The 13,145-nt window shown below is 48.8% G+C and overlaps 1 non-coding gene across 1 annotated transcript; it reads right to left on the bottom strand.

Moving 5' to 3' along the window:
* Nucleotides 1-235: 235 nt before the first annotated feature.
* On the bottom strand, nt 236-309 carry TRNAD-GUC (transfer RNA aspartic acid (anticodon GUC)). Its single transcript has one exon. It is a non-coding gene; the product is annotated as a tRNA-Asp (tRNA).
* Between the last annotated feature and the right edge of the window lie 12,836 nt (nt 310-13,145).

Genomic DNA, 13,145 nt, shown 5'->3' with positions numbered 1-13,145 from the left:
TTTTCTCGATCTCCTGCTTGTGTTTCACCTCGCACCTAAGCATCACGTTCCTAGGGACAGAGCGTTGGTATATACTATTAGTTGATCCCATGTTTTACGATAGGAGCCATATTTAGATAGATATCCTATAAATCTATTGGTTTTCCTTTTAATGTACAATTGTCTTGAATGCTACGCTGGGATCAGCAGCTTCTAGTGTTTTCAAAATGAGTCGGGCAGGAAGAGGAAGATCGGGCGAGGAAAACGGGGTTCGAACCCGCGACTTCTGGCGTGACAGACCAGCACTCTAACCGACTGAGCTATTTCCCCATTTCGTAACTACTGTCGATTCAATAGTCACCTACCGGTTACCTTTGTAACTATACCAAAGTAGCTGTACAACAGAATGCCCTTCGCCTTTAGTACTTTTCCTTTTCTTTTGACGATAGTGGGAAGAAATGGCTCTGCTCGCTTAGAGAAGGGGCTCCGCACTCTATCAGCTATCAGTTAGTTGGCGCTACGCGCAACTTCAGTTGACAAAAGCAAACAAGATAGCGCTAGCGCCCGCGGAGAACTTTCGTTTGTTCGCCTTCTAAAAGGCCTACTGACCTGCCGGTGAAAAGCCGGTTACAAAACAAATAATAAGACGTAGTGAAAAAGTACCAAAACAACTGAAGCCTACATCCCACTACGTCTGGGTTCCCCCTTCCTATGAACCTTGAGTCAATAGGTAGGGTCAACTATACCAAAGTGGAAGGGCCACTATCTAAGCTATTAGTGGGCTGGTTTGAACTATTGATTTACTGAATCGAGTGAAGCTGTGTTGCATAACATATAGGTCGCCAAGGCCTAGAAGTACAAGTGGTCGCCCTAACGGTCACTCTCAAACTCACTACTTGAGTGACAAAAGTCACTTAGCTTCTTTAATAGGGCTTGCCAAAGAACCCTTCCGGGGCCCCAAGAAGAGGAAGAAGGAGATAGAGCAAAGGTCTCCTCTTTCTGTCCGCTCTTCCCGGCATGTAGAGATCCGATTGGGCTTATAGTTTAATTGGTTGAAACGTACCGCTCATAACGGTGATATTGTAGGTTCGAGCCCTACTAAGCCCATCTGACCTGCTTAATCAATGACTCTGGTAGTCACCTGAACCACTCTCTTGGATAGCCCACAGCCTCTCTTCTGGATGCGAAAGAAGATTCGATCAACATACAAGGTTTGCCTTCTTGTGAGAAGGAGGGTTCTGAATTGTGTTCTCAGTGCAAAGGGAGTCTTTGAGAAGGTTCCGTTTTTCTGAAGAGAGAGAAGATTAGTAGAGCAGTCTGGCAGCTGTTCGGGGGTCAGCTTTGGGATTTGCCTGATCGACCCCTACCAGTGTATTAATCTACAAAAATGAAGATTGACATTCGTCAATTTACCGGATCTATCCTCTTCTACTAACTTTACAAAATGGAAGGGAAAATGTGAAGACCAAAGATGTCAACTACTAAGCATAGTCAATTGCAAATCGGCCGGTTGGTTTGCTTCTCTCCAAGTATGGGAGATTTTCCAATCTTCGAAAGACGCTCGTACTTTCTTGATCTTATGAAGAAGGGGCTTTCCTTAGCTGCGGACTTTGGGATCTTGAGAGTAGACCATGTCTTACGTTAGGGAATCCGAATCAATCCAAATCCTCTGACACTCCTTTTCAGCTGCTATTTGAATACATGTTCAAATGCAAAAGAGCTCGACTTCGAGTATGGTCTTGTTCTTAACTGCTTGAGAGAACGCATATATCCCTTTTTTATTGCTAAACCTCCACAAGCCTTCCCATGCTCGCTAATTGAACCATCCGTGTTCATCTTAATCCATTCGTTTCCTGGTGGTCAACACACAATAGAATATGTTTGTTTTTGATCGGATTGAGACAAAAGTACCATTTTTTAGGATGTTCGCCAATTCTTCCTCTTCTTTCTCTCATAAAACTGGAGATACTAGCTTCTAATCTGCATATTTTTGCAAATCCTTTTCCATTTGGATTTTTGAAAACATTAACTTACCTCTAGAATTCCACTATATATAACATTTACGTTCCGCCAAAATGTGCCAGAGCGAGTGAAAGGCAAGCCTACCCACGGTGTTAACTTGCCATCCCCAACAAATCTGCTAGCAGCCCATTCGAGTTCCGCTTGTAAACAAGAATCTCTTCTTTATTTGCGTTTTTTCCCAAGATAAGCCTATTATAAGAGTTCAACTGCCATATTCGGATGGAGTCCAAATGCTTGCATCTTGGGCTGAAGAATGACCCAATTCCTTAGCTTCCATGCATTAATCATATCCGGGGATGTGGGAATAGGGAGATGCCATCCATCTACATGACACGATAGCTTAAGCAAAGAATAGAGAGAGCTAAGCTAGAATACAAACAAAAAAGATATTCCACTAGCGTAGGCCTACCATAGAAAAGTCTAAAAAAACTTTTCTTTGTCTGTCAAAGGGAGAGAAAGCAAGCTTACGGTGCTTTGGATGTTAATGTTTTTGTAGGATACTAAACACCTATATATATACATTGTTTTATACTCCTCTGTACAAGCGTATAAGAGCTATTATGCTCGATAAAAGGAAGTTTATGAATAAGTAAGTCTTTCTTTTTTGAATAGCCAGCGGGAGAACTTACTTTTCCGGCTATCGTATGAACAATGTCGTCCGCTTTTCTTTTTTGAGTTTCCATGGATCTCTCCGACGAAGTAGCGGAAGCATGAAATGCTATTCATGAATGAGCATTGCTATCTGATTCCTACAAAAGAGATAGGGGAAGCTCACTTTTGTCAAATGGGGCTAGAAAGCATAGAACCCCGTCTTAAATTTACCGGTGAATCCAGAATCAAAGTGAGGAGAACAGGATATGTTATGAGAAGAGTGACGTGGGAATAGATTGCATTTCAAAAAGAATCTATACACTCAATAAGCCAGAACGGGAAGATTCAACTGCAAAAAGAACTGGTACGGTGTGAGAAGAGGCCAATTCTCAATAATGAACAAGATGATGCAGCTCTAGTTGCTGGAGGCAGAGGACGTGGACGCGGCAGGAATAGATCCAGGGGAGGACGCGAATAAAAAAGGCTATGAGGATCATAAAAATTGAGGTGGAGGGAGATTGTATAACTAAGGATCGAGTAGAGGAAGACGTCAGTCTTTCAGTTGTAGATGATCATTACCAAAAAAGAATATTCATTTGCGGATTCTTCCAAACAAGCAACGGATTGAGAAACTAGCGCGAAAGCCGTTGCGCGTTAGCGCATCCGTTTTCTTGCTCGGGAACGAGGGGAATAAAAAAATTGTCAAAAGCCATCTTTCTCTTTAACTAACTAAGTATTCTTAAAAATATGTATGTCTATGAGGTATTTTGACTTAATGGGAAGTAGGCATCTCATTCATAGGCAAGAGCAGGCCGGCCTGAAGGCATGAACTGAAGGCAGGCAAGAAGGCATTAAATGGATTTTAAGGATTCGGTGTAAAGATGCGGAGTATAGTATCTTTCTTTCTATAAAAATATATGGAATCCGCGACCCTATCCTATTTTTGAAGTCATTTTTGCATTCGAAATTATTTTCTTTCGCAAGAGCACTCAAACATAGATTGAAGATCTTCAGTTCTTCGGTCGGCAGCCGCAGTCAGTAATAGCAAGCAGCGTCCCATACTACTTTTCCTTTGAATGTTCATTCTGGAATTGAACGTCACAAACAAGACTCATACTTCAAAAAAACTGCTTGAACCAGGAGCTGTAATCCGCAGCTTTAGAGATAGGGGCAGCAGTCACAGCATTGGCAGCTGTGAGCAGAGGTCAAGAAGAAGAAGCGGTAAGAGCAGTTAGAGAGCAAGCAGCAGCTCATCAAACCTTTCTGTTTCGGTTACAGCTCAAGCGGTTTGTTTTCAAGTAAGGTACTCAAGCAAGATTTCCTCCTGAAGACAGAGTTTCGGGTGAGCTAGCAAAGAAAGTCAGCAGTTAACCGGAAATTTAGGTCAAATTAGCATTTCGTAAGTTTTATTAAGTCCAGTTATGGGAAGCAGGCCATGGAGAAAGAGAGGAATCAATCGTCTAACGCTATGTTAACAAATACGTGAAAGGTTTGATTATTCCATACACTTGAACGCGTTCCTTATCAATAGGTTTCGGAGAGACGAGCAATGATTGCTTGACGATCTTCACTGCATGAGACTAGACTTGACTCAAGCTTCATACGAAAGCATTTACTGAACTAAAGCCGTTGAGCCAAGTCAAGCGAAAGACTTATTCGAAGAAAGCTTTAAGAGAGTTTGTTGTCCCATGCCTTTCTGATGGTGAACCTCCTACTGCTTCTTCCAATTCTGAAACTGGGATTGGCCTGTTGACTTTGCCCTTCCTTTAGACAAAGAGCCCCCAGTTTCGCCAAAAGACTTCTGCGTGTTGTCATTCAACTCCACACAAGCCTGTCGTTGGGCTACTTGCGTCTTCAGCGGATACAAAGGAGAAGTGATGGTCGGTGAAATAGCCCTCCAACTCGTAGCTCTTCTTGCTTAATGTGAAAACTCTCCTTTCCGATGAAAACGAGAAAGAAAGATGTCAACTACTAAATGTGCTGCTTTGTGAATTTGATACTAGGTAGTTCTCCCCCCTCGGTAGGCAAGTAGCCTTTGCGACTTACATCTCTACTACAGGAGGGTATGAACCCCCGGATCTAGGCGAGGTGATGGCGGGGAACTCCAACAGGTTTTGGTTTCCTCCTCACTGATTGATGGATCCCGAGACTGCTTGACGACTTTCGGTGTGGGGTCAGCTTGAGCCGAGGTCGTCTCGTAACAGGAACAGGAAGAATAGCAAACAAGACACAAGCAGGCGCTCGAACAGGGAGGAGGAGGCGCTCGATGGATTGGCTGGGCGATGGGATTGAGGAAGATTGAGTGAGGGGATCCCGAGAGGATTTGAAGTGGCGGCAGCGACAAGTGGAGGATGGGACAACTCTCCTAATTTTTAGGGTTGCCCCGTTATATACGCTGGTGGATTAGGTTAGGGCCTAATGGATCCCTTCGATCATAATTGGATGATCGAGAATAAAAGGTTAGGAGACTCCAATGAGAAAATGATGATACTTTATAGATGTTACGGGATGATTCGAATCCAACGGTGACGACTGCTCGGGTCGGGTTCGGGACAGCTCCGGATGTGCACTCGAGGGGGGTCGATGCAATGTGCAAGGAGGAGTTAGGCGAACGAGGTCAAGTGTGTGGTTAGACTGAGAAGAAAGAGGAGGAATGCAACCTGGCAACCGTTTCCGGAGACCGGAAACGTCCGTCGATAGACCGGCTATATTGGCGCTATAGTTATCCGTTGGGGCGTCAAACTAACTCCAAATGCGATGAAACTTGGCAGGCGGTCTACTGACAACATAACAACACCGCACGCCAACCTTCATCCCATTCCGAGAACATTTTCTAGCCACTCATAAAATAATATTCTGGACGTGCCGCGGGCGCGTGCAAGTGTGTCTGGGCTCAGAACGGACAACGGAAGGAACGGGAGACCGGGACGGATGCAAGTTTTGAAAACATGATGATGCAATGCGGATGATGACATGGCAAGATGCAACATGCAAGCGAAGGACAAGACAACAACAGCGAAAAACTGGAAGACACATGGCGCATCGGTCTCGGGGCGTCACAGAAGACCACCTTTTGTCAGGATAACTTGTACTAGCTGTCCCCTTTCGAATTGGCCCTTGTTGGCTCCCTTCCCGCTCAATATTGGGGAGAGGACCAGGGCCTATATAAGCAGAACTAGCCACCACAGTCAAGGGAGATGAAAAAGGAGGGACCTGAGCTGATCCAAGATCACCTCACCCACACTAGTTCACCGAGCACAAGAACTCCTCAACCTCAGGAGGCTGTTCTTCCCCTTGTACTGTACTTCATCAGCCCAAGAGGCAATCCACCACCACCACACTGGAGTAGGGTATTAAACCACAACGGTGGCCCAAACCAATATAAATCTTGTGCCTTTCTGCGTTGTGAGTTAGTTGAGTTCATCTACAAGATCTTAGACAGCTAGGGCGTGGATTGATAGGGAGAAAACCTTCGCATGCACCCCAGTGTTCGAACCTCAAGGGTTTTTCGGAACCCGTGATCCAACATTTGGCACGCCAGGTAGGGGTGCGCCGTAGCTTCTCTTTTGTCGATCCGCGCTCCGTCCACACCGCGCTCCGCCCACATGGCAGGCGCCCTGCCGCCGACTCCGACGGCCAGCGTTGACGACGGGGCCAGGGGGCTCCGAGCCCTGGCCCCCGCCCTGTGGCGGGTGTAGTGGCCGCCCAAGTTCAAGCCGGAGATGCCGCCGTGCTATGACGGCGCGGCGGACCCGTCAGCTTTCCTGCTAGCGTACGAGGAGGCCGTTCTCGAAGCCGGGGGAGACGACAAGGTCATGGCCAACGGGCTTCCCATGGCCCTCGCCGGCGAGCCGCGCGCCTGGCTGCTCAGCCTTCCCGGATCCACGGTGGCGTATTGGGAGGAGCTCTGCGACCTCTTCACTGCGTGCTATGCTGCACCGGCGCACCACGCGGTCGCGGCCTTGCTAGACAGCTCGTAGGCACTGCCTTCAGAGCGCCACATCAAGCCGTTCCCCCGCCAGATCAGCGCTACTTCCACGCGCTCGGGGGCTCCACCGGGCTGGGCCGCGCACTGATACGTCTCCAACGTATCTATAATTTTTGATTGCTCCATGCTATATTATCTACTGTTTTGGGCAATATTGGGCTTTATTTTCCACTTTTATATTATTTTTGGGACTAACCTATTAACCAGAGGCCTAGCCCAGATTTGCTGTTTTATGCCTATTTCAGTGTTTCGAAGAAAAGGAATATCAAACGGAGTCAAAACAAAACGAAATAAACTGGAGATGTTATTTTTGGAACGAAAGCCACCGGATAGACTTGGACTCCAGGTCAGGAGATACAGGAGGAGCTCACGAGGGTGGGGGGAGGCCCCCCCTAGGGCGCGCCCCCTGCCTCGTGGGGCCCCCGTAGCTCCTCCGACGTACCTTCTGCGCCCATATATACCTACGTAACCTAAAACTTCCAGAACGGACAATAGATTGGGAGTTCCGCTGCCGGAAGCCTCCGTAGGCACCGAAAACCAATCTACACCCGTTCAGGCACCCTTCCGGAGGGGGTAATCCTTCTCCGGTGGCCATCTTCATCATCCCGGTGCTCTCCATGACGAGGAGGGAGTAGTTCTCCCTCGGGGCTGAGGGTATGTACCAGTAGCTATGTGTTTGATCTCTCTCTCTCCCTCTCGTGTTCTTGAGATGATACGATCTTGATGTATCGCGAGCTTTGCTATTATATTTGGATCCTATGATGCTTCTTCCCCGCTCTACTCTCTTGTAATGAATTGAGTTTCCCATTTGAAGTAATCTTATCGGATTGAGTCTTTAAAGATTTGAGAACACTTGATGTATTTCTTGCCGTGGATATCTGTGGTGACAATGGGATATCACGTGATTCACTTGACGTATGTTTTGGTGACCAACTTTGGGGTTCCTCCCATGAACCTATGCATAGGGGTTGGCACACGTTTTCGTCATGATTCTCTGGTAGAACTTTGGGGCACTCTTTGAGGTCCTTTGTGTTGGTTGAATAGATGAATCTGACATTGTGTGATGCATATCGTCATACCCACGGATACTTGAGGTGACATTGGAGTATCTAGGTGACATTAGGGTTTTGGTTGATTTGTATCTTAAGGTGTTATTCTAGTACGAACTCTAGGGCTGTTTGTGACACCTATAGGAATAGCCCAACGGATTGATTGGAAAGAATAACTTTGAGGTGGTTTCGTACCCTACCATAATCTCTTCGTTTGTTCTCCGCTATTAGTGACTTTGGAGTGACTCTTTGTTGCATGTTGAGGGATAGTTATGTGATCCAATTATGCTATTATTGTTGAGAGGACTTACACTAGTGAAAGTATGAACCCTAGTCCTTGTTTCCTAGCATTGCAATACCGTTTACGCTCACTTTTATCACTTGTTACCTTGCTGTTTTTATAATTTCAGATTACAAATACCTTTATCTACTATCCATATAACACTTGTATCACCATCTCTTCGCCGAACTAGTGCATCTATACAATTTACCATTGTATTGGGTGTGTTGGGGACACAAGAGACTCTTTGTTATTTGGTTGCAGGGTTGCTTGAGACAGACCATCTTCATCCTACGCCTCCTACGGATTGATAAACCTTAGGTCATCCACTTGAGGGAAATTTGCTACTTTCCTACAAACCTCTGCACTTGGAGGCCCAACAACGTCTACAATAAGTAGGTTGTGTAGTAGACATCAAGCTCTTTTCTGGCGCCGTTGCCGGGGAGGTGAGTTCTTGAAGGTATATCTTTAGATCTTGCAATCAAGTCTTTTAGTTTCTTGTTTTATCACTAGTTTAGTTTATAAAAGAAAACTATAAAAAAATGGAATTGAGTTTGTCTCATACGCTTCATCTTTTTAATATCTTTCGTGAGTATGATTGTCGGTGTCAAAACCGGCGGATCTCGGGTAGGGGGTCCCGAACTGTGCGTCTAGGCCGGATGGTAACAGGAGGCAGGGAACACGATGTTTTACCCAGGTTCGGGCCCTCTTAATGGAGGTAAAACCCTACGTCCTGCTTGATTAATATTGATGATATGGGTAGTACAAGAGTAGATCTACCACGAGATCAAGGAGGCTAAACCCTAGAAGCTAGCCTATGGTATGATTGTTGTATATGGAGTTGATCGCCTACGGACTACAACCCTCTGGTTTATATAGACACCGGATAGGGTTAGGGTTACATAGAGTCGGTTACAATGGTAGGAGATCTTGAATATCCGCATCGCCAAGCTTGCCTTCCACACCAAGGAAAGTCCCATCCGGACACGGGACGAAGTCTTCAATCTTGTATCTTCATAGTCCAGGAGTCCGGCTGAAGGTATAGTCTGGCTACCCGAACACCCCTTAATCCAGGACTCCCTCAGTAGCCCCTGAACCAGGCTTCAATGACGACGAGTCCGGCGTGCAAATTGTCTTCGACATTGCAAGGCAGGTTCCTCCTCCAAGTCCTTCATAGAAGATTGTAAACACCAAGAGTAGTGTCCGGCTCTGCAAAGTAAGCTTCCACATATTGCCATAGAGAGAATAATATTAACACAAATCAAATCTGCTGACGTATTCCATAGTGCGTCATCACACTATAGCCAAGTCCTTCACTCGAATCGTTTTCACTTTTCCACCTCAGCGTGTTTTGCGAGGCGGTTTCCTTGGCACGTCTTGTCAAAGCAAAGATTGTGTACCCCCCTTTTACGGGATTCTCATCAATACAGATGTGGGTAACCCAACCGCGCCACTTATCACGGCGCTTGGGAGGCAAGCGAGTTTTACTAGGCAGGTGGGGACGCACAACCGCATCCGCCCATATAAGGGGATAAGGATCCACCTTTTTACCTATGCCTTCTTCCTCCTTTGCCTATCCATCTCCTGCGCACTCGAGCTCCAGCGCCCAAGCCTGCACTTCCCACCTCAACCTTCTCCAGCAATGTCCGGAGCGGGAGGCAAGTGGATGGTCTCCTCCGTCACGGAGGGCAAAGTCAAGATGCTAAGGAAGGCCGGATAACTGTCCAAGGACATCGCGCACCGGCTTCCCGAAGAGGGGCAGCTTCTCCCCACCCCAAGGCCCCATGAGAGGGTAGTATTTCTCCCCCACTTCCTCCGCGGACTGGGTTTTCCACTCCACCCATTTGTCCGGGGGCTCATGTTCTACTACGGCCTGGATTTCCACGATCCGGCTCCGAACTTCATCCTCAACATCTCGGCGTTTATCGTCGTGTGCGAGGCTTTTCTCCGTGTCCGCCCTCATTTCGGCCTCTGGCTCAAGACCTTCAACGTCAAGCCCAAGGTGGTGTGCGGTAGCCAGGCGGAGTGCGGAGGCGCCATGGCAGGCAAGATGGCCAACGTCCTATGGTTCGAGGGCTCTTTCGTGGAGACCCTAAAGGGATGGCAATCCGGGTGGTTTTATATCACCGAGCCGCGCGATCCAAAATGGACCGCAGCCCCCGAGTTCCGATCCGGACCCCCCACGCGGCTTATGTCCTGGAAAGAGATGGGCCTGTCGTGGGGTGACGAAAAAGAGGTGACCGGATTGCAAACATGCATCCAGTCCCTGGTGAACAAGCCAGTTTGGCTTGTTAATGTAATCCAGGTTATGCTCATCCGCCGGATCCTCTCGTGCCAACAACGGGATTTTAATCTGTGGGAGTTCGACCCGGCGCAGCATCAAACCCTCAGCAGGCTCTTCGACACGACGTACGAAGACGCCTGGAAGATGTTATTCAAGGGCGCCGAGGCTCCCGCATCTGCTTCCGAGGACCGCGGATATAGCTCGCAGCGTCACGCTAGCGAGGTATGCCATCTACACCTTTTACAGGATGGTAAGCTTTTTTCATAGTTTGACTCTATGCGGGATCTAAACTCCCTTACCTTTGACAGGCTTGGCGGGCGATATCCGGACCGATTAACTGTCCGACTCCGCTGCCCAAAGACCCAGCCCCAGCTCTACTAGCAAAACTACTGGTTCCGGCACCTTATGTGGTGCCGGAGAAGAAGGCCAAGAAGAAGAAGACCACGGGGACTCGAAAGAGTGCCCGCAACATGGTTGTGTCGGACTCGTCATCTGACGAGTCCGAGACGCCCTCCTCCCGCGAAAACGAGGAGGAGGAAGAAGAAAACTCTCACCCCCAGCGGAGGGAGGAGAGAAGAGGAAGGCCGCCCCAACGGGGGAGGCCGAGGGGTCTAGGAAAAGGAAGACCCATCCGCCGGACTACGCCCCCAACGCCGAAGAGGGAAAAGAGGAGTGGCCAAACAGGGCCAAGCGTCCGGCAAAATCGTAAGTTCGGGTATCAGAATAACTCATGATGTTCCTTTGTTGCACAGCTTTCCCTAATGTCGAATGTAATTATGCAGTCCGCCCCGGGCCGAATTCGACGAATCGTCGGGCGGCTCCCTGGACTCACCGGATGTGAACTCAGTTCCGCCCGCTGTCTCCCCCCGCACTGCAGACGACGCTGAAGTGGCGTCGCGACAAGCTCTAGGGTAGGAGGAGGTGGTCCCGGAGGAGCCGCAGGGCAACCTCCCGGACTCCAGGGGTGAAGGGGATAAGGCTCCCCAGGGCTCTCAGTCCGGCTTTTTGCCGGACACCGTGCCGGAATCTTCCACAGTTCCGGACCACGGTAGGCGAACTCCTTCCAAGAGTAGCAAGCCTTCTGAGCCAGCGGCCTCCGTCCAACCGGAGGTGCCGGACAATCTGCTGGAGGTGCTTGACGATGCCTCCATCGACGAGGGGCACCGTACTATTATGAGTACGGTGATCTAGAAGGTTCAGTCCGCCAAGAGCGGACTGACTGAAGCTTGCGCTAGCCTTCTAACAGGCTTCAAGGTAAGTAAAAATATGTAAAAATATTACCGCATAGACAGTAGCCCCTGATGCTTTGTTTGGCGTTCGGAAAGAAAAGCTGAATAGAGGATCTATTAAATATCGCAGGAGTCTAACAAAAAAGAGTCAATATGCGTATGCAGGCTTTGCTGCTATCCACCGCCGCACTGACTGCGGAGGTGGGTGTCCTGAAGCAGGACCTCGAGCGGACCGAGCAAGAGCTCGGCCTTGCCAAGCGGAGGCTCGAGGAGGAAGAAGGTAAGAAATACCTTACAAAAAAAGTGCCTATAAAAAGGCTTGATTGCAAAAAGAGTAACAGGATTGTACTGCTTATTGTAGGGGCCACGACTGAGGTGGCGACCCTTAAGCAGGCGCTGTCTGAGGCCGAAAAGAAAACGGCCGCGAAGCGCACCGAGTGAGACAGACTTGGGGCTCAGGTCGGCGAGGTGCAGCAAGAGCTTCAGGCTCTCATGAAAAAACATGAGAGTTTGGAGCTGGAGTCGAAGGCGTAAGCATCCGAGCTTGCAACGGCCCTAGAGGCTGCCAAGTCTGCCAAGGCCGAAGCCCAAAAGGCCCTCCAAGAGTTGGAGGAGATGAGGAAGATAGCAGCGGGTAAGGCATTCTTTATGCAAAGCAGAAATATAAAAGTGAACTACCTGTTACTTACCCGAATCCGGAGCTCTCTAGGGGCATTCGCAGATCTTCCCCGCAGCGTACCCGACGCCGCCGCATTCTACCGAGCTGAAGAGGGTAGCTCGACGGAGAAGGTGTTCTGGTCTTAGTATTCTGAGGCCGGACACCCTGTGCCCTTGAGCGACCAGCTGAAACAGCTGATCGAGCTCCACAAGGCGGCCGAGCAGGCCATGAAGGGCTTCATAGTTCGGCTGTGGTCCGGAGAGGCCCTGCCTGGGAGCTATTTCATGCTGGTGCGGTGGCTGGTGGAGGCCTGTCCGAGGCTTGAGGTCATCAAGCGCTCCGTCTGCATCGAAGGTGCCCGTCGGGCCCTTTCCCGTGCAAAGGTGCACTGGGGTAAGCTAGACGGTGAGAAGCTTGTGAAGGACGGGCCGCTGCCGGGGAAGGAGCATCGCAAGCCCGATAACTACTACAAGGATGTTCTTGCAGGTGCCCGCCTTGTGGCGGATGAATGTACCAAGGATGTGATATTTGAATGAACTCGCTCGTGTTTATCCTGTGCGCTGAAAACTTGTTCATATGCACTAAGCAATGCTTATTGAATTTAAAATATTACTTTCTGTGCGGCCGTTTATCAAAAATTGAGAGATGGCCAGTCGTCGGCTTCTGCCCCCGTGCCACTAGTGCTAGGGTGTTCGGGATAAACCTGAGCGCTCTTTTTCCCATAGTTGGGTCCTTCGAGGGAGGCGCTCAGCACAACGAACCAGGAAATCGGACTATAATGCTTGAACACTCTCACTTAGCCATAGAACTCTATAATTTTAAATTTCGGCGAAGCCCCTAGTTCGGAAGACCGAGTTCGGGGCACTATCCACGCCTTGGCCGGGCAAAGCCAGCTCCTCGCTCGAAGCGGCATAAGCCTTTAGGGACTTGAAAAACCTCTCAAACAGCGACCGGTCTCTTGCCACATCATGACAGTCAGTTTTAGCTTTCTCCACTGAGGTGCTTAACCCAGCTGAACCGGGGCACAATCGCAGTGGTTCTCCTAGTGCTACCTTAGCCGATAGA

Source organism: Triticum urartu, chromosome 6A, assembly GCF_056163025.1.
Source record: "Triticum urartu cultivar PI428250 chromosome 6A, HENAU_Tu73, whole genome shotgun sequence".
NCBI lineage: Eukaryota > Viridiplantae > Streptophyta > Magnoliopsida > Poales > Poaceae > Triticum > Triticum urartu.
Note: the sequence above shows the minus strand (reverse complement) of the source record. Positions and strands in the feature narration are given on the sequence as shown.